Here is a 21291-nt window from a genome sequence, read left to right as displayed (position 1 = left end):
CTTTACATGTAATATTGCATTTAATCCTATCACAGAAAAAGGCAAAATAATACCTCTCCTTTATTTTTGTTGCAATAAAAATGCAATTTATTCTATCACTTTTACCTTGCTTTTGTATTATTTTATTTATTATTATCAATGTAATACAATTGGTCATAGTTTAAAAGACTGCCATTATTCTCTCCTTCTTGAAAATTACTTTAGTTTTTCACTTTTAACCAGAAATTCTCCAGCTCTGTTGAAGTCCATCAACAGTTAAATACAAAGAAAGCTGTTATTCATTTACTTCTTTAGTGACTTTTTTTGACTGCTCCTCTTTGGCAGGCATCATGGTAGTAGGCCCTAGGAATACAGCAGTGCACTAAATCAGATTTGCCCTCGTGAGGCTTACATTCTTCAGCTGTTAAATATTTCAGTGGAAAGAAGCCCTTCCACTCAAATGTTAGTGGCAAAGAGTTTAATGAAATTATGCAAAAATTTCCTGATTTTTTTATATGTAACTATTTTGAGAAGTCTGTGTTCTGTTAGCTTGTCTTAATTACTTCTCCCATAGCATATTAATATTTAACAGATTCAAGTTCTTTAACTCAATTTACTCTAAAGGATAAAGCAATCATATAAACATAGCTCTATAAATTAATGATTTTTATAAGCCTCCTTTGCAATTATAGAATTACATTAATTTTACATAAATGTCGTGAAAGAAGCAGTTAAATTAGCATTTCTTTGTATGCATGAGTTCAAAGTCAGGTAAACACTAGGCTCAGCTTTATGTCTATACATGTTAATAAATGTCAATAATTTTACTTTGATTGAATCTTACTGAAAGTCAGAAATCAATTGCTTTTGACTAACGGCTAGCATAAGGCTTACAGAATAAACAGTGGGTATGAAGCAGTGTTTATAAGGCAAGAGGTTAACAGACTAAGTTTAGATTTTTTTCTCAAATGTAAAAACAGGGAAAATTTCAAGGTTAATTTCGTAGAAGCAGGTATAATAAAAGTCTGTCCCTATTTAGAATAAAATAGTGGCTAAAATAGCCTAAATATCGCTCATGTTAGTGTATTACTGTAAGTGGCCGTTTTCCCCAGCTCCGATTGTTCATTGCTGGGATAGAGGAGTGCAAGTGTTTTCCCGTACTTGATGTCCAGCAAACTTGCTGAACTCGCTTGTTCATTCTGTTAACTTTTTGGTAAATTCCTAAGGGTTTGCTATACAGACTCTCATGCTATCTGTAGCTAAAGGCAGTTTCATTTTTTCCTTCATCATCTGTATGCCTTTATTAATAAGTTTATTTATTGTGCTTTATTACATTTGCTAGGATCTCCATTATAATGATGAATGTGATTAATGAGAGCAGGTATCCTTCTTTTCTCCCCAATACTGGGGGGAAGAACATTCACATTTTTCTACCACAAAATATTATAACATCTATATTGTTTTTTATCATTATTGTTGATTTTCTTTTGGTAGTTGCCCTTTATCAGGATAAACTTCCCTTCCATTCATAGTTCGCTGGGGAATTTATCATGAATAAGGGCAGATCTTTTTCAAACACTTTTCTGCATTAATTGAATTGATTACCTGGTTTTTCTCATTTATTTTTTTCATGGAGCAAATTACATCAATATTTGAATGTTATGCCAGCTGTGCATTCCTGGAACACACTCTCTTGGGCTATAAAGTATTATCCTTTTGTATATTGCTGGGTTGGTTTGCTAAAACAATTGTTTTTAAAGATATTTATGTTGATGTTTATGATAAATATTGGTTCATAGTTTACTTTTCTTCTGAGGCATACATCTAGTTTTAGAACCAGGATAATGGTGGCATGAAAAATGAGTTGAGAATGTAAATTCCTCCTATATTCTCTAAGAGAGTGGATAGAATTGATATTTCTTTCTTTAATGATTGGTAGAATCTGCCAATGGAGCCATATGGGCCCTGTGTCATTAAGAGATATATTAAGAGATTTATTGAAAGGCAGATTAGTAGGAGATTTTATTTATATATATAATTATATGTAATGAATATAAATAAATATATATTATTATAATTGCATAATAGTATAAAATATAAAATATATATAAGTAACATTATTTGAATATACACAGCAAAATGAAATTGAACACACGTGTACACACACACATGAAAGGATGGAAGGAAGGAAAGAAGAAAGGATGGAAGGAAGACTTAGTAAGTTTAAAATAAACCTAGTAGCTTATTCTGAGTCACCTGAACAATAAAACATCTGTACTTTCAGGCTTCTCCTTCTCTCAGCTGAAGTGGTTGCCTTCAAGTTCAGTGCTTAATGAGGAAGGGAAAGTGTGTCACCACATGGAGCCCAAGTTCTTCTGACTCTGGATAGCTGGAGGTCTCATGTAGCTCCTATATAAAGATGGCATCTAAAATCAGATTGTCAGGGGCCAGCCTGGTGGCACAGTGGTTAAGTTTGCATGTTCCGCTTCTCAGCAGCCGGGGATTCGCCGGTTCGGACCCCGGGTGTAGACATGGCACTGCTTGGCAAAAGCCATGCTGTGGTAGGCATCCCGCGTATAAAGTAGAGGAAGATGGACATGCATGTTAGCTCAGGGCCAGTCTTCCTCAGCACAAAGAGGAGGATTGGCAGTAGTTAGCTCAGGGCTAATCTTCCTCAAAAGAAAAAAAAAGAAAGAAAGAAAATAAAAACAGACTGCCTTGTGCTAGGAGTCTGTTTGTATCCCATCTGACAAGGTCACATTCTCACATGCCTCTAACAGGAAGGGATAGCAATAGGAGTTCTCTCTATTTTAATTTCACTCTTGCTATGTGTCCAATGGATTCAGACACTGACTCTTCTTTCTGTGGGATAATGGAATAATGGAGGACTCACACCTTCTCATTTCTTGTTAATTCAGTTCTTTCAATTTTTCCTTCTCCCCAATAATGTCTATTCCTGAATTCACGCTGTTTGATATTGTGGAATTTGCCCTGAGGTCTCATAAAAGACAGATGGTGACTACAAATGGACCAAACATGCTCTTCTCTGTAGTCCTTTCACCTACTACCAAATCACCTCTTTTTCTTCCCTTCTGGGAGGTATTTGCACTCATTGATCCTATATCTTCCCTTCCTCTTTTCTCTTTTCTTATACTGCAAGAAACTTCTACTCTTTACCCTAAAACAGCTAAAAGATACTGTAATGCTGTTAATAAGCAAATAACAGGTGTTAGGAGCCAGGGAATTCTGGTGGTATTAGCCTTTTGTGGATCTAAGAGTTTATGGCCAATGTTATACGCATGGTTAGGGAACAGATTACCGTAAAGAGTTGTATAGCTTGAAAAATGAAATTTAGCTGATGCCATGACAATTTTCAAATGAAATTACCCAAATCCTCTGTCTACATTGTGTATTATCTGTAAATAATAGAACTGGATCTTGCCAAATATGCTAGGCCGTGTGTAGTCTGATTTCTCATGCTGCATGTGTCAGTACATTTTATCCTTACTGATTCCCAAGCTAATTTCTGGCTCATTATACAACAATTAAAAATCCAGCTTAGTGATCCAGATCCAGTGAGTTCTGTAGAACTTCCCGACCTCAGATTGGCTGTAGAAATACATAACAGGGAAAATGACGTGTCGTTTAATGTAATAAAGTCTGGTACGTGCATCTTTTATCCTAACGAGATATCAGATGGCCCATTTCAGTCCTCATGTTAAGTGGTTTTGTGCCAATGCTGTGATTTAAGAAGCTGCCGCATCACAGCTGTTTCTTTCGGCAGCTTATGTGCAGTGTGTTTTTCATAGTATTTTACTGTATAGCATAGTATTATACTGTATAGTTCATGTGATTCTTTATTCTCATGTTCATGCTATAGTACCGGTAATCACTTGTTCACAATAGCATAGGTGTAAACATAATGCCAATTACATTACAAAAGATTATTGTTGTCATAATACATTCACTACTCCTCAAGGGAGAGAACTTGATCCGGTGGCTAAATACAAATACAAAATAGAAAGCTACTTATTTTTGTGTTCCATTTAGATTTTTTTGCAACATGATTTAAATCATTGCATCCTAAACTTCAGGGCCTGTGTAACATATTCATATTTTTGCCATATTCATATTTTACCTCTACTATTATTCACTTCTTATATTCATATATCATATCGTCTTTTGTATATGCCTTCTTTCTGAGAAATAATTATCCCTGAAGCCAAATGTTTTACTTGTTATTTAGTTTTGTTCAAATAAACATATTCAAGTAAAACATAATTAGATTACACAATGTTTGTCAACATACCAATTGAAATCATCTCACACATCCCCAATGATAAATTAATTACAACTTTGAAAAAGTAGGTTATGAAACCACTGTCAAGTCTAAATATATCCCCTTCACACATACACCTCATGCCATACGTGCATATACACCTTCTCATACATGTATGCACAACACACACAGACACACAAGTACATATACGTGCAACGTACCTTCATTTGATAATTTTATTTTCCTTTTTGTATGTTAGTTTGGGTTTTATGTAGGAATTCAGAGTTAAAGTAACCACCTTCAACTTAAACAGTGAAAATATGATGGCATTGATGTTAAAGGACTTGATTTATAAAAAGGTGTTTTTTTAACAGCATTTAGCAAATGAAAATTAGCACCCTTGTTGCAATTCCAATTACTAATTTGCAATTTGCTAAAGAATTAGTGCTTTTTGCCAGCAGGTGTTAATTTGTAACTAAAATGAGAATTCATGAGATCTTGGAGTTAGCTAGAGTCTGTCTTTCATTTTTACCCTGGAAATCTTTCCATGGAACGAGTTTCCATAAGCAATTATTGACAGGTTTGGAAAGTCATTTTTTTTGTAATTTCTGGAGTTTGCAATTTCTTACTTTACTGTGGAGTCATCGTGATGACATCTGTGTGGGAAACATTAATTTAATCTTCAGGGACAAATCAAAGCTTGATCTCTAACAATGAATAATTTCAGTGGTGGTGCTGGTCTGCTAATATACTTCCACAATTACCACTGACATACCATAGACTTAAAAAGATAAATTCCTTTTTATCAACATATAATTTTACACTAAATAAGAATAGAGTCAATTGGAGGGTGAACAAAAAGAGGTTCAAAGCTACTTGAATCAGAATAAGAACCAGTTAGGGTTACAGAGGCTAGGGAATAAGAATCCCATGAATCAAGTAGTAGTAGGCTGGGCAGGGATTGTGAAGGTCCCTTAGCTTTTATAGTGTCCATAATGTTCTCTAGCTACTCAGTGGCTCACTAAATGATTGTTGAATGGAAGAATTGGAAGAATTAGAATTATTTGGCCCATAATATACTGGAATGTGCACAATGAGCTGATATAACAGTTCTCCACGGTCATAATCACACACACAAAAAGGATAAAATAAAATCTCTTGGATTAAGCTTAAGTAGTTGACATCCGTTTATAACATTAAAAATTTAAAATGGAAAGAAAAACACATGCAATGATTGGCATTCTTATGTGAAATTTGTTTTTCTAATCAAAACGTGTTTTCATTCATGTTCATTTCTATTATCTTTCCCTTTATGTTATTTATGCCTTGCAAAGCCTTTTCAAATAAAGTAGTTATAGTGAATTCACTAATGATAAACGTTTACAGTAGATAAAAGAACCTTATGGATTTAACTTAATGAGTTGAGCCCTGAAACTTCCCAGAGACCTAGCTATAGAACGCAATAAAATTTTGCTTGTAAGAAAGTTCCATTTCTAAACCTTGGAGAATATTGTCATTTTCTTGGGATAATGTCAGTGGGGCTGAGTTGGGAAGAGCTGTACTTATACCCCACATGTCTTCAAAGAAACGGAATGAGTCAGTGTCCCACTTTTGCTAATGTGTTGAGGGCAGGGCCCAGTGGGAAGCTGAACATACATACTCACCTGGCCTTCAGCAGAGAGACTGCTTGCTTAACAAAAAAAGGAGTAATTATGATAAGGTGCCTCATTATATCATTAATTTTCCAAATGTCCATTTTCTATTTAATAGAAAATTACTTATCATACTAAGAAGCAGGAAAATAAACGTGATCAAGAAAAGACAACCAACAAACTGAATAGATACTAACACTGAGATGAATCAGATGTTGCCTGAGGGCTAGTGACTGCTATGTATAACTATATATAATGCTATATCTGGTATTACTATATTCTTTAGAGTTTTCTTTACATTGTACTGCCAATCCTCATTACTTGAATCTCCCGGTTTAGTTAATAACTCATTATATTATATTTTTCTTGTTCAAATTACTGTGTTGTTTCTCCCTTCTAACTGGACCCTGAGTATTAAGGAGGTAGAGAAGGGTTGTGTGTTTGGGGCTTCTCTGAGCCCTCAAGTTCAGCTACCCCTGATATGTGCCAGGCTGTCGTCACGACTTCTTTGAAGCTACTGTGAGAAGAGTCAGAGGAAGAGGAGAAGAAATGGCACTTGGCCTAGCGGTTGACAAATAGGGATATTCATTTTATTGTAAGGTATTTGATTTCCACAGTGGTGACTGAAGTGGCAATCCAGGGGAAAACTGGTGTGTGAGAGAAGTATACAGAAAGGGAAGGAGGTACATGTAAATGTTGCAGTGGAGTATAACTTTAATCCCTTTCATTGATGTCAGTAAATTCAAGGGAAGAATTTGAGATATTTTGAATAATTTTGTTGGGTAAATGATGTTTCCTTGACCATGATCCAGTTCCAAGACTAAGTACTGTGGAGAAAGTATCACAGCAACCTGGTGTAGACTGCATGGAGCTGGGTACAGGAAGGACTAGGAGGGAGAAACTATCTTCCTCTCCTAAATGAAGGCCAGGGCTGCTGCTTCTGCTACTAGAGTCCTCTGACCTTGACCAGAGGTTTCCCAAGTCAGGCTCAGTGGTAGTGTAAGGAAGATTCAAGTTGGGAAGACGGAGAGAGTTCTGTCCAGCTCTCTTTCAGCTAGAGCTTTATCTGGCCTGCAATATCTAGATGTGACGGGCAACTGACTTTTGGGGAATGCAAACTAGTTTTTCGTGTGCCAACTATATTAAGTTGAGACTCAACAGAATAACGCAGGCCAAATTTCTAAGTCCCAGAGGAAGAGGGAAAGGGAGGAACCCTTATTCTCTCTCAGTCCTAAAATTTGTCCCATGAAAATCACAGTAGGTGAGGGGATATACACTCAGAGAAGGGTGAAAGAGGCAGGCGAATGGAGTAATCGTTTTCCATTTTTTGAGGTGTATGCTTCTGATCCCTCTTAGACTGAGAGTGCTGGGGTTCTGATTGAACTGGCATGGTGAGAGGTGTTTGAGTATATGTAAAATTGCTGACTTCAGCCATTCTGTGCGCAGTACCCCATTCCAGGAAGTGCCAAACATGTGGCTAGATAAATGCTTGGCATCTCTTAGAGTGAGGTAATGCACAACAAGTACGACATAGATGGTGGTCCTAGAGGAGGGGCTGTGGCCGTCTGAGTCCTTCCTTGAACCAAGGCACCAACCTTTCAATGCTGGGCCACATCAGTACATGCCTTCTAAGGAGTAAGACATAGGGAACGAAGGCCCCTGGGAAAATCTTCATATGTATGTTCTTGAGGAATTTAGAAGTTTGTTAAAAAGAGGCCTGTGCATGTGAGACCATGACATGAAGTATAGTTATGATACCCCTGTTCCCACTGATTTTCCTTTCTGCAGAACCAAATTTCCTCCTTTTGGGATCCAGCTTTAATCATATTCGAAGTCACTGAAGACTTAGATGTTGAGCATGGTTAAATTAGATGAGGTTCTGTCAGTCTATTATACAGATTTCAATTCTTATTTATTGATATGTGTATACTTGTTTGTTCACTTATTTTGTTAGTTATTATGTAAAGGATGGGCAAAGAGAAATCATGGTTCAGAACTCTTGATAATGATAAAATATTGCATTTTTTCCTCTTATTTACCTTTGGATTTCCATTCTTAACTCTGTGCACTGAAGAGGAGAGAGAAGATCGCCAGTAGTTGGAGACCATCTGCAGAACTGGAGCAGTGCACGGGAAGCACGTTATAAATTTTACATTCTTATGTAGGAACGTAGACAGAATCTTGATGCTCCTACAAAGGTAAGCCCTCTTTAACCGAATCAGTGGTTATGGAAAACTAGGGTTTTTGGTATTCCTGTATCTTAAACAGGAACAGGTTCACCTCCACTTCAATCCTTGGTAAAAATTTGGATTGTGACCAACAGGAAGAAATTTTTTCTATTTGTCTCCTAACATTATTACCCATGTACAACCTGTGTCCACTGCTTATGGTGTCTTCTCTCCTCCTTCGCATGATCTAAGGGTTTCCCTGACAGAAAGTCTCGCTGCTCCGGATGTGTGTGAGCAGTGACTGCGACACCATTGAAGATTGTTCTCACGTGTAATTGTGTGTTTATTTTTGAGAAGATGTGAGAGCATATGTGTGAGTGTGTTTATGCGTAAGTGTTCTGGAATATGGAGGGATTCTTGTCTGATGCTGGGGTGGCCCTGTAAGGTTTTCAGGAGGAAGATGTGTGGGAAAAGCTGACACAAATGATATACCCATTCCAAACATGGCTATGGTACAGCTTCTAAATAGAAGTAATATGTTCCATAGAACATGAAAATATTACTGCTGAGTATTGCTTTTGGACTTCATCATGGATCAAGTGCCTTAGAAATGGCCTCAATTTGAAAGTAGACTCTGAAGGAAATAACCCCTTATTCAAAGGTACCTGTTTCAAATATTCAAAGGAATATTTTAGAGACTTAGAAAATAATAAACTCTGTGACTCAACATTTGAATAACAAAAGCATTTAAAGGCAGCAGAGGGAATATCTGAGAGGAAGAATGAGTGAGCACAGAGAGACGGCATAAGGAATGGGCATCTCATGAGTGAGAGAACAAATGCGAATGTGCATTCAGGAGAATTCTATTTCCTTACACATTGACTGTATCATAAAGATATGAAATCACAAATTAGTACAACAGACATAGCCTGGTTCTTGTTGACACCATTTCAGAAAGGTCACATATGAATGTTAGCTTCAGCTGTGCAGTTGGAAGGTCAGAGGAGGTGCCCCTTGTCTAACAAAGAGAAAGGGACCAATCAGCCCAGGGACTTGGGAACCTGGGACTATATCATTTTAGTCTTTTTTCCCAGGTCTCTGGCAGAACCAAAACACTCAAGTTTACTATACACTCAGGTTTAGTACCGAACTGCCCACTTCAAAGAACTCTCTGAATTCTTACTCTCCGGCCTAAAGACAAACACGAGGGGATGCAGCTGTTTTTACTTTGTTCTCCAAGTGGGAGCATCCTCTCTGTCCCATTACACTTCCTTATATTGTGATGACTGGCTGCAGGGCAAGGCTGAGGTAGAAATAAATACCAGACAAAAGACCGTCAGAGCTGAAAGAGGCCGTGGGGATTTTGTCCATAACACACTTCTTATCACAGACTACACACTTGGGTCCCAGATGGCTCAGATATATTTATTGAAGATGTGGAAGTTCTAACAGTTCTGTGAAATGGGAAACTGACTGACTTTTTAGTCTGTTGAAGGGAAAAAACACCTGGGAAAGTCCAGCTTGAATGTCCCTTCTCTGAGTCTTTTTTCTCTGTCCGCGGTTACTAACTTAGCCAGAAGTATGTTTCCAAGTCCTCTTTCCCCTCTCTTTTCAGGATTTGTCTAACATGGCTACCATTGTCTTAGACTATGACTTGTTTCTGGTTTCCTATCACTTTTACATGCACTCTTTCATCTTCTGTCAGGTTCTGTTGGTCATCGGACAGTCAGAGTGCTGGGCGCCTCTGTCACAGAGTGGAAAAGTGGGAGAATATACTGTCAACAATCAGACCTCTGATCAAAGGCAGAGATAATCTAGAGCTGAGAGGAGGAAAAAAGGACATCACTAGGATTTAAGCTCATCTCTCTCATAATTGAACAGTGTAAACGGTTAGTTTCCTCTCAAGAGATAAAGGAAATGTGATTTCTGCTCTCTCAATATTTGCACCCCTTGACTGATCTCTCCTTTCCTTCCTAAGGGTTTTAGTGTGTTTTCATTAATATTATGTGGATTTGGAATGAAGGGATTTGGGGGTACCAGAGTGTGTGTGGGGTATTGTAAGTATTTTTTTGTTGTTTTATTTTGTTTGAGTTTAGTTTGGTTTACTTTGGGGAAAGCAGATATTTTCAACACTTAGTTCCTAACAACTTGAAAAACAAAAGATTAGGTAGAACAAAGACATTTCTTAAATAAGGAAGGGAAACCAAGAGGCTTATTCTCTCTTGGGCATGAAAATCATCCAAGGATACATAGGGCAGGTGAGGGGAAACTTACTCAGGGACAGATGGAAGTTGGAGGGCGGTAGGGTGGACCATGCCAAGTTCTTACAGAGAAATGGTGAATGCCATGCTGTGGTAGTGGAGATTGAGCAGATTTGAGAATAGCTACATTGGTGTAGGGTGGATTGGGCAGAGAAGCCACCTGAAGCCATGCTGTGTGCAGTGCCCTATTTAGGAAGACGCTATTCACATATACTGTATTATGAAGTGTGCCTTTCTGAATAGTGTAATGCTCAATGAGTACAACTTCTGTGGTGGCTGAAGTCCCTGAGGAAAATTTGTCCCAAATAAGTCATTCACTGGTCTATAATCCTTTATTCTAAAGAGATATGATCAATGAGAAGGATATTTGCCCTGGGGATATAGCCCTTCCTGTATTCTGCTAAGGAAAACTCCCTGATTTAGACAATACCAAGACTCGGTCAACATGGTGCTCTCTATACTCAGCAATATAATCCTACTCCATCTTCATAAGAGCAACAGGGATCCCTGGTGGACTCTCTGTTGGAATTTCAACATGATTTTAGGCAGGTCCCATATAAGCACAGGACATCAGAAAACCCCAGGTTGGACATGGACCTGGCAGCTAAGATTAAATGGGATATCCTCCGATTTGTTCAACTGAGAAATCACCAAGCATATACTGTATGCAAATCCATCTGTGAGGTGCTGCAGATACAGTAAGACAACAGGACAGGCAGAACGTGCTGACTTCCAGAAGCTGATATGCTGCTAGCACAAATATATGATAGCTAGTAAATGAGTGGACTATGAACTATGTGCAACAGCCCGAAGTACTGTGGGGAAACAATAAAGTGTATTGAGAGTTGGGCAGTGCTCCAGAAAGGAGGAGATGTGGCAATTTCAGGTAGAGTGGTCAGAGAAAGCTTCACTGAGAAGACCCTATTTGAGTAAAGTCCTGAATTAGGTAAGGAATAGAATCAATCTCCAGTCTCTCAAAGCTCCAAAATGTCACCGCTTCCTAGACAGTGAAAGGCAATCTCAGTTTTTCCTGTTGATTTTTTCTTGTTGTCCATATCCAATTCCACCCCACATAGTTCTTTCCTGTTCCAAGAGATTTTGTGATGCAAATTCATGGGAATATTGAGGCACTTTGGTTTGAGAAGTGAAAAGGAAAGGGGAGCACACAAACAAAGAGGCTGTCAAGCTGTGTAATAGATCCCCAGGACAGGAGAACAGGAGTCAAGGGAAATAAGAAAAAAAAATAGCTGTTGCCATGATTCTTTATGTAGAGGGGCTTTCTCTTCCCTGGGAGGTTTCCAAAAATCACCAGTCATAAATTGAATGTGTTTTTCAGGAAAGGAAATTGAAGATATTTTAAATTATGCTTTTGCCAGCACTGATTATCCTTGACCACGAGGAATCCAGATGCGAGACTGAAACATCAGTTTCTTGTCTTAAAGGAGTTGCAGCTGCCTGTTAAACTGATCGTGGCTGTGCACAGGTATGTCTGGGAGAATAATCTAACTTGCTATCCTCTACCAACCTAAAGCCAGTACATGGCTATGGTGGCTCATGCTTGTGCTTCTGCATTCCTACTAGAGTGAACTGAGAACAACCTAGCACAAGACAACATGGTGGTAAAAGGGAAGGATTAATTGGGCAGATAGATTGCAGTCAAGCTCTCTGATAACAGAGCTCATCACTACTGCCATGTCAACAGGAGATTGGATCCTCTCTACTACATTTACTTTATCTCCCATGGGAAATGGAAAGGAAAGTGGTGTTTCCTCATTTTGGGTGATCTGCACAGAGAGAACAGAGACAAAAGTGGCCAGTAGTCCTTAAGACACTCATTTGGGAAGAGTCAGTATGATGGCGAATAATGTTGAGAAGTGTTTGTCTTCTTGGAAATACTGGTAGATTTGGAAAAAAATGTGGGGCTTCCTGCATCTGTGAATATAGGCCACAAATTTTTCCTGTTAAAGAAAGACAATTTCAAGACTTTCAGACACAAAGATGATTTCCTTTACCTCAGTCTTCATTGTTGTTTCAATGAAAACATATAAACTAGGTATGATGTTTCCCAAACCTGCCCACCTCCCTATCTAAAAGACCTTTCAGACTCTAGTTGTCAAGTTCTAAAACAAACTCCAATTTAAGACTGGGAATCTTCTCAGCTGAACTTCCTTCCAATGTTTTCAGGCTCATTATATATATGTATATATATATATATATATATATATAGTTTAGCATTTTGTTTTATATACAATACTACAGCTTCTTTTCAGTGAACACTTCTGTGAATTTAGCTGAATGTGAAATTTGTATAGCAGTGACAAAGTTCAAGATAAGAATAGTACCACAATGTCAAAAAAAAATCCTATCAATTCTTTTGGAGTCAAAACTTCCCTCAATTCCCCGACTCTGGAATCCGTTTACCATGCTTGATTCCCTATATTTTGGGGCTCCAGGCTCAGTATTCCCAGAGAAACAAGGGCATCTAGTACCATGTATCTTAGATAAAAAATGCAAAAACATGCTGAAAATGGCCTTTCTCCAGGAAAAGGCTCAGAAAACCCAGGTGCTAAGAAGAATGTAAGGGCATCCCTGGGCTCCAAGCTCATATCTGTCTTGTAGATCACTCCTGTTAAGTAAAAAGTTTTTTCTTTTTAACTGCAGAGTCTGAGAAAGAAAAGGGGCTTCTACTCTCTCCATCCCACCAATAACTGATCATTTTCTCCCGCTTTGCTTTCAGGATCTTATGTGTTTTCCCTGCTTATTCTGTGGTTCAAGTTGAGTTAAGTAACTTAGGTAGAGGGTCTCAGACCTTTGAGTGATAAGGCTGAAGTTGGTGTGATGGAGGGTATTTTCTGCATAACTGGATCTGAGGAATGCAAATTGCTTAGTAATGCTTTATTATAAGAATGGGGAAAAGAGCAAGATAAGGCATGCAAGGATATTTCTTCCATGAGTAAGAGAACCTAGGAAAAAGGCTTAAAAGTTTTCAGTTCTGGAAACTGCCATATAAAACCTGCAACATATGAGAGGGTGGCACTTGGGAGGGATGGATGAGGAAAGACAGTGGCGTGGGTGCTGCACAGGTCCTTTGGACAAATATCAGTGGCCACTTACAGCCTGAAAACATTGTATGATTGTTTCAAAAGTGCATGAGTGTATTTTTAGGTGGGGCTATCATCCCTAGACATTCTTTTTGTGGTACCCTACTCCAGAGAATGGCAATCATGTATAACTAAATGTGATTGACACCTCTGTGAGTGGAATAATGCATGACTTGTACAACATAGACGATGGCACTGTGGGTGCATTGGGAGTGTTTAGTTGCATGCAGAGGCATGCTTTCTTTAGAGTGCAGGTATGCACCTCCCCCGACCCCCGACCATCCTAGCCCCTCGTGATAGTTTCCATCAAGGCAACTCTCTTAGGTGCCTTTTTAGAGACAAGCCCTAGGAAATGAAGGTTCCATGAGAAATCTTCCTATTGTTTCTTCTGGGATTCATATCCCTTTTTCCCAAAGTTGCCTGACAGAAATGGGAAGAAAACTTTCAGTGCAGTCATGGTGTTCCTCATTGCCTGTGGAGTATTTTTCCTTTTTGTAGAAACTTTTCCCTACACCATCCCAAATCCTTTAACCTGTTCTCCCCGTCAGCTCCCCTCACTGTTTTCAAAGCTTCTCCTTTAGGCCTTCCCAAACTCCAAACTGCTTCTCATTCTCTACCCTCCTGAAGCTCAAATCTTTTTAGTCTCAGGTGTTGAAGCTCCTTCTTTCTTCATGGTCCTAGAAGACCATTCTTTTAAAAATACCTTTGAATCAACTATAAGTTACCAATTTTTTAAGGTTTATGCATAATACCCAGAAAATTTTACTCATTGAAATGATTTTATTTTGTTACCTGTTAAGAGTTATGTACCTTTTGTTATCGTACAGAGGAGGCAGTTGGAGATGGCAAGCATCATATGCTCCAGTGTATCATCTGGACTGGAGAGGTGTCAGTGAAGGAAGACACACATTTTACATCCTCATGTTGTACAAAAGAAGGTAAGCTGGTGCCTCCCCTCTAATTCTGATCAAGGAGTTGAGGTAGAAATGGGCCCTTTTGGTATTTTGTCTATAATAATAAGCCATAGGGATCACCATACTTCAATCCTTTGTAAAAGTTTACTTATAAGAAGGGAGAAATTGTTCTCTTGTCTCTTACCATCATGGTCATTCTAAAAATGTGTACTGATATTGATCACAGTACTTTGATTGTGGTTTGATTTTGGTTTTTTAAAATTTCATTTTCTGTCTTTTCATATATTTTTATATGTGTTTTTGAAGACAGTTTTGGGATGTTTTATGTATGGGATTTAGATGCAAATTTTTTTATGTGTTTACTTATTTTCATTTTGAGTCCTTGATTATTTGGTTGTTGTTTATCTGTCTTATCTGTAAATAAATGGGATATAAAGCAGCCCTATGCCCTAAAGGCTCCCTCAGTTCCAAAGAGATTCACAGACAGAATTTTGTTCTTGGATCACTGACCCTGAGAAATAACCATTTAAAGATTAACCTACAATAGGACTCTCCTTTTAAGGTGGATAATTCTCTGGGTTTTGAAAAATACGTATCATACTGTATCGACCACCATGGTCATGAAACAGAAGAGTTCCATTGTCCCCAGATTACCTCATACTGCCCCATGTAGTAAAACCCCACCCCAACCTAACCCCAGAAACCACTGCTCTGTTTTCCATCCTTAAAATTTATCTTTCCCAGAATAATATATAAATGCAATCACACAGTATATTGCTGTTTGGTCTGGCTCCTTTCATTTAACAAAATGCATTCAAAATTCTCCCATATTTTTATGTGAATCAGTATTCTCTTTATTTTTATTTCTAAGTAGTATTACAGGTCAACGTGAAGGAAATCTCAGTTGTTTCCAGTTGTTGGTGATTATAAACAAAGCTGCTGTAAACCATTACATACAGATATATGTGTGAAGACAAGTTTCTTGTCACTATAAATAGTATAAATAGCTAGAATATAATTGCTATGTCTATGCAAAGTTTATGTTTAAATTGGTAAGAAATTGAAAAAAAAAATCCTGTTTTTCAGAGTAACTTTACTATTTTGTGTTTCCATGCGAGATACATTTGCCCAAATAATCACCAGCACTTGGAATTTACAATTTTTAAACAATTCTATAATGTTTGTAGATTTAGTAACTGATTTACAATGTTTTTATATTTTGGTTTAAGCTTGTACTTCTTTACTGACTAATTATATTGAGTGTTTTTTATGTACTTATTTGCCATCCACAATTTTCTGTGGTGAACAGTCTGTTGAGATATTTTTCCCAATTTATTGAGTTCTTTATTTCTCATTGTGGAATTTTCAGAGTTTATTGTATATTCTCATTATAATTCTTTTACCAAAAATATAAATTGTGTATATTTTCTCTCTCTGTGGTTTATTGATTTAATTATATTGTGCTTTCAATGTGATATCTGGGCTTTTAGTCTTAGATATATGAATCTTGGTGGACAGATTTTCTTTCAGCATTTTGAGTATGTCATCCCACTGTCTTCTGCCCTCCATGGTTTCTGATGAAAAGTTAGCTGTTAATCTTATCGAGGATCCCTTGTATGCAAAGAATGGATTTTCTTTTGAAGCTTTCAAAATACCCTGTTAAAAAACAAACAATAAAACCCCCACAAAATTCCCTCTCTCTCCCCGTGCTCTGCCAGCCCCAAGAGATTAAATATAATATCTTCCAGTCAGGATTTCTTTGTGTTTATCCTACTTTGGGTTTGTCACACATTTTTGATGTGTAGATTAATATTTTTCATCATATTTAGGGAGTTTCAGCCATATTTCTTTAAGGTTTTTTTCTGATTCATTCCCTTCCTCCTCTCTTGGTATTCTCATCGTGCATATTTTGTTGTGCCTTCTGATGTTCCACCATTCTCTGAGGCTCTACTCATTTTTCTGCATTCATTTTACTCTCTATTCTTTGTAAAGTATTATCACTATCAACTTGTTTTCAAGTTATTGATTCCTTCTTCTGTTAATTCAAATCTATTGTTGAGCTCCTCTATTGATTTATTATTTCAGATATTGTGCTTTTAAACTCTAGAATAGTCTTTTCTTACAAAATATTCTCTACCTATTTTTTGATATACACATTTGACAAGATATACATCTTGATATTCATGTCATCATAACTTTCTTTACTTCTCAAATAATGGCTTATTTCTTTCAAAATATAATGTTTGCTTTAAAGTCTTTATCTATTAGTATGATATTTGGAACCTCTCACAGGAAGTCTCTGTTGTCTGCTTTTCCTCTATGTATGGGATACATTTTCCTTTCCTTTGCATGTCTCAAAATTTCAATTGAAAGCTGGACATTTTATATGATTAATTTATCAATGCTGGATAATTATCCCGTTTCCCTTGGATTGTTTTGTTTTGTCATTGTTGTTTTCTGCTGGTTTATTTTTATACTGACTTGGCAATACTCTATTAGTGAAGTTTCGTCTGCTGCATGAAGCAATTTGTGTTTTTTTTTTTTTTAATTAGGGCACAGTCTTCAGTATGCACACGGTCATTCTGAGAAGACAGTAGTTTTAGTGGAGCACTCTTTGACTCTTTCTTTTCCTGATCTCTCTGTCAAGCTGTCTGCCTCTGTGTGTATCACACCTAGCCCTTACACTTCCTCGTTGCAGGCAGATTGTTATATAGTTTTCAAAATGCTATAGGCAAAAATTACTCCAGAGTTTGATCTAAATAGTTCGGACTCTTTTGTGTGGGTAGTTTTAAGGTAAGTCTTTGAGATTTGTTCTGCTACCATGAGGGCTTTTATTAACTATCTCTTCCCTGGATCTCTCTGGTAAACAAGCTGGTCGTTTTTTAGCTTAGTGCTCTGGGAGTCCTATAGGCTCATTTTATTTACTGACCACCAAAATCTACGTTGATTTTGAGAATCTGGTTAGGCTTGACATTTCTCACATTCTGTTACAAATAAAGTCATGCTCTTTAGGGAGAGCCTTAACGTTCTCTGTTATTCAAGCCAGCCTCTCATACTGGGAAACATATTGGAATCACTAATCTGGAACTGGCATTACAGGCAGCGGCCTGCTTCTCTTAGAGTGACATTTCTGCTTTATAAGGAGGATGCTTATCAGTGGCAATAGATCTTGGTCTCTTGACTTGCCACACCTAATGTGTAACCTCTACCCAATGACTGAGCTGGGGCAAAGTAAATTAGAGATACAGTATTCTCAGATGCTGCACCTGTGACAGAGCCACCACTCTGTGATAGTGGGCTGAGTGATGAAACAGTGCCCCTGAGCTCTTGCCACATGCACCTGGTATTTAGTTTCTGAAACCTTAAACTGGGTTTGTGGAATGTATGAGAAATTCTAGAGGACTGCAACTTCCATGAGTACACTGTACCTCTTGATTGGGAGCTAGAGGGAGAGTCTATGGCCTTTCATAGACCATAGTCACCCTAAATATTCAAACTGCTGCCTCTAGCATCAATTCACCATCTCTACGTCCCTATATAGTAGTGTCTTAGACTGAGTTTTTCCAGGGAAATGTAGGCACCATATAGCATATCTCAGAGTGGGAAAATGCAATAACATGTTCTAAACAATCTTGTTTTGGGGAAAGACTCAGAAAACCCAAGAGCTGAAGGAATGTAAGGGCATCCTCAGGTGTCAGGTGTATTTTACATCTTGTAGATCACTTGTAGAAGGTAAAATGTGCTTTTTACACCAGTATGTCTGAGGAGGAAAAGGGATTTCTACTCTCTTCATGCCACCACCTACTGTTTATTCTCTTGTTCTTTACTTCTAGGATCATGTGTGCTTTCCTTGATTATTCTGTTTCTCAGGAGTTTAAGTAGGTAACTCAGGTAAAGGGGCTTATATCAGGTGAGTCAAGCATGGGCTGGCGACATGAACTATATTTACTGCTTAATTAATGGATCTGGGAAATACAAACTATTTGTCAATACTTTATATATAACAATGAGAAAAGGAACAGGATAAGGTATGCAAGGATATTTCTTCCATGAGCAACAGAACCTAACAGTATGAATTAATATTTATCAGTTCTGAAAACTGCCATGTGAAAGCTCCAACATGTGAGTAGACAGCACACAGGAGGGAAGTATGAGGACAGACAGCGGATTGAGTGCTATAGAAGTCCTTTGTACAAATTCCACTGGTCACTCACAGCCTGAAAACACTAAAAGGTTATTTCAAAGGTGCATGAGCGGCTGTTTAGGCAGGGCTGCCATCCCTAAACATACTGTGTGTGGTACCCTACTGCAGACAGTGGCAATCATGTATAATTAAAAATGATTGACACCTCTGCAAGTGTAGTAACACATGACACATGAGATATATGTGATGACACCGTGGCTGCATTGGGAGTGTTTAGTTACTTGCAGAGCCATGCTTTCCCTAGAGTGCCAGTAGGCCACTCTTACACACCCTCCATCCCTGTGCTGGACTACTTCAGAGAACTCTCTTAGGTACCTTCTCACAGGCAAGGCCTAAGAATATAAGGTCTCCAAAATGCATCCCACTGAGTTCTTCTGAGACTCATATCAATTTTTCTAAAGTTGCCTGATTGAAATGGGAACGAGGCTTTCTGTGCTATTATGTTGTTTCATTCTGCCTGGGCAGTAGTACGTATTCCTTTTGCAGAACTTATTCCTTACCCAAAAAAACAAATTTGTTAAAGCGTTCTCACCGATTAGCTCCCCTCCCTATTTTTAAGGCTTTTCCTTAACTTTCTGAGGCTCAGAATATTTTCTATCTCAGGTATGAGAGTTTTTTCTTTCTACATGTGCCTAGAACATGCTTTTGAAAGAGTTTTTGAAACCCATTTGAATCACCAATTTATTAGGGTTTGAACATCAAACTGAGAAACTTGTTTCTCTTGATATTATTTTTTGTTGTCCCTTTTTAAAAAATCTATGTATCCTGGGGCCAGCCCGGTGGCACAGAGGTTAATAAGTGCACACGTTCCACTTCAGCAGCCTGGAGTTCGCTGGTTCAGATCCCGGGTGCGGACATAGCACCTCTTGTCAAGCCATGCTGTGGTAGGCGTCCCACATATAAAGTAGAGGAAGATGGGCATGGATGTGAGCTCTGGGCCAGTCTTCCTCAGCAAAAAGAGGAGTATTGGCAGCAGATGTTAGCTCAGGGCTAATCTTCCTCAAAAAAAAAAAAAAAGAAACAAATCTATATGTCCTTACTTTTGCTCTTGCTTTCCTTTTTGTGTCCCTTCCTAATGCAGTGAGGAGAAAGAAAAAGAGAAAGAGGGAAAGGGAGAGAGAAGACAGAGAATCAATAGACCAATAGTCCAGCTCGTTTTATTATTGAGCAGGGTACTAGTCACAGGTGAAGGACGTCAGAGTTTTTTCTAGTTGTTAGCAATTATGAATAAAGCTACTCCATATATTTGCATACAGATGTTCATGTGAACACAAGATTCATTTTACTTGTGTAAATATCTAGGTATGTCAACAGCAGTTTCCAATTCTGTAAGTAAGGAGCTTGGAAGTCACCACTTCATCTTTACAACAAATAAAAAGCTGAGTAGACTGAAAAAATCAACCACTCTTCTTGGATTTGTAGGAAAGGGAGGAAATAGAGCAAACAACTGCCTCCAAGATTGGAGAGACAAACAAGCTTATGAACTCAGAGACTCAGGAGCAGAAACCACTGTGGGAACTAGTGCCAAGGTAGGCAAACCTGAACTCTAATGGATGAGTTGCTGCAGGCTCAGTGTGGACAGCTCCAAAAGTTAAAAACTCCAGTGGGACCCAGTCATGGAGGGGCCCTACAATTTTGTAAGATTTACCTTCTGGGGATTGACAAGATTCCCACAGTAAATATCAGAGAAATAACCCCTTGGCCTTTTGGCATCGGGAGGGAAAAAGGAATCATTTTGAAATAAGCCAGAGCACTCTGCTCTTTTGAACAAGGCCTGCCTACGGGAGAAACTAGTTAACCACAGCCTAACCTGCTGGGGTATTATCAAGAGCCAAATGGGCATGGGAAAGGGAAACACCCAACTCCAGCTGGCTCTGGCCTTTTATCTGGGAGAAGGGAAATACACAGCTCGAGCCCACTCCAGCAATCCTGTCCTACCTAAGAAGGGAGGAAAAAGTGAGAGACACTTGTGAAGTTCACAGTCCACAGGCATAGACTTAGAAAAGCATGAGGCCTAATCACAGGACGATGAACACTTCCTCCCCCTTCCCCCCCCCCCCCCCGCCACAGTACTGAAGGCCTATTTACAGCAGTTCCTTTCACCCAGTACATCATGTCCAGCTGTCTGTGTGTAAACACAAGTTTCATTTTACTTGTGTAAATAGCTAGGAGTGGAATTCGTGGGACTTATGGCAAGTGAAGATTAAACATAAAATAAATTTTAAGACATTTTAAGAAAAAAGCCCTTTAACAGAACTACTTTAACATTTTGTGCTGCCGTAAAAAATGTATCAAATTTCCAGTTACCCATATCCTCAGCAGCACTCAACATTGGCAGGTTTTTTTGTTTTGTTTTGTTTTGCTTCTGTGTTAGCCATTCTAATATTTGTAGATTTTTGTCATTGTGGTTTTAATTTGCATCTTTATATTGACTGCAAATATTGACTATCTCTTAATGTACTTATCTGCCATTTATATTCCAAATTTTATTGCATTGTTCGATTTATAATTAATGACATTTAAAATTGTTTATATATTCTGAATACAACACCTTTGAAAGAAATGTGATTTGCATATATATCAGTCTGCATTTTTTCATTCTCTTAACCATGTGTTGTGCAAATCAAATGATTTCAGTTTTGGTGAAGGCAACTGATCCTTTTTTATTTTATGAGTTGCTCTTTTAATGCCATATGTAACAGCTTTTAGCCTTAGATATATAACTCTTGTTGG

The 21291-nt window shown here is 38.1% G+C and overlaps 4 non-coding genes across 4 annotated transcripts; all 4 read left to right on the top strand.

The window, feature by feature from the left end:
• The first annotated feature begins 7345 nt into the window (after positions 1 to 7345).
• On the top strand, positions 7346 to 7440 carry MIR514B (microRNA mir-514b). The gene has a single exon (NR_128193.1). It is a non-coding gene; the product is annotated as a microRNA mir-514b (primary transcript).
• Positions 7441 to 10485: 3045 nt separating this feature from the next.
• Positions 10486 to 10630, top strand: MIR8908N (microRNA mir-8908n). The gene is given in 1 exon segment (NR_128189.2): positions 10486 to 10630. It is a non-coding gene; the product is annotated as a microRNA mir-8908n (primary transcript).
• A 2896-nt stretch (positions 10631 to 13526) lies between these two features.
• MIR514 (microRNA mir-514) lies at positions 13527 to 13615 on the top strand. Its single transcript, NR_033106.2, is given in 1 exon segment — positions 13527 to 13615. It is a non-coding gene; the product is annotated as a microRNA mir-514 (primary transcript).
• A 5024-nt stretch (positions 13616 to 18639) lies between these two features.
• On the top strand, positions 18640 to 18737 carry MIR509A (microRNA mir-509a). Its single transcript, NR_033105.1, has one exon. It is a non-coding gene; the product is annotated as a microRNA mir-509a (primary transcript).
• The last annotated feature ends 2554 nt before the right edge of the window (positions 18738 to 21291 follow it).

Source organism: Equus caballus, chromosome X (assembly GCF_041296265.1).
Source record: "Equus caballus isolate H_3958 breed thoroughbred chromosome X, TB-T2T, whole genome shotgun sequence".
Taxonomy (NCBI): Eukaryota; Metazoa; Chordata; class Mammalia; order Perissodactyla; family Equidae; genus Equus; species Equus caballus.
Note: the sequence above shows the minus strand (reverse complement) of the source record. Positions and strands in the feature narration are given on the sequence as shown.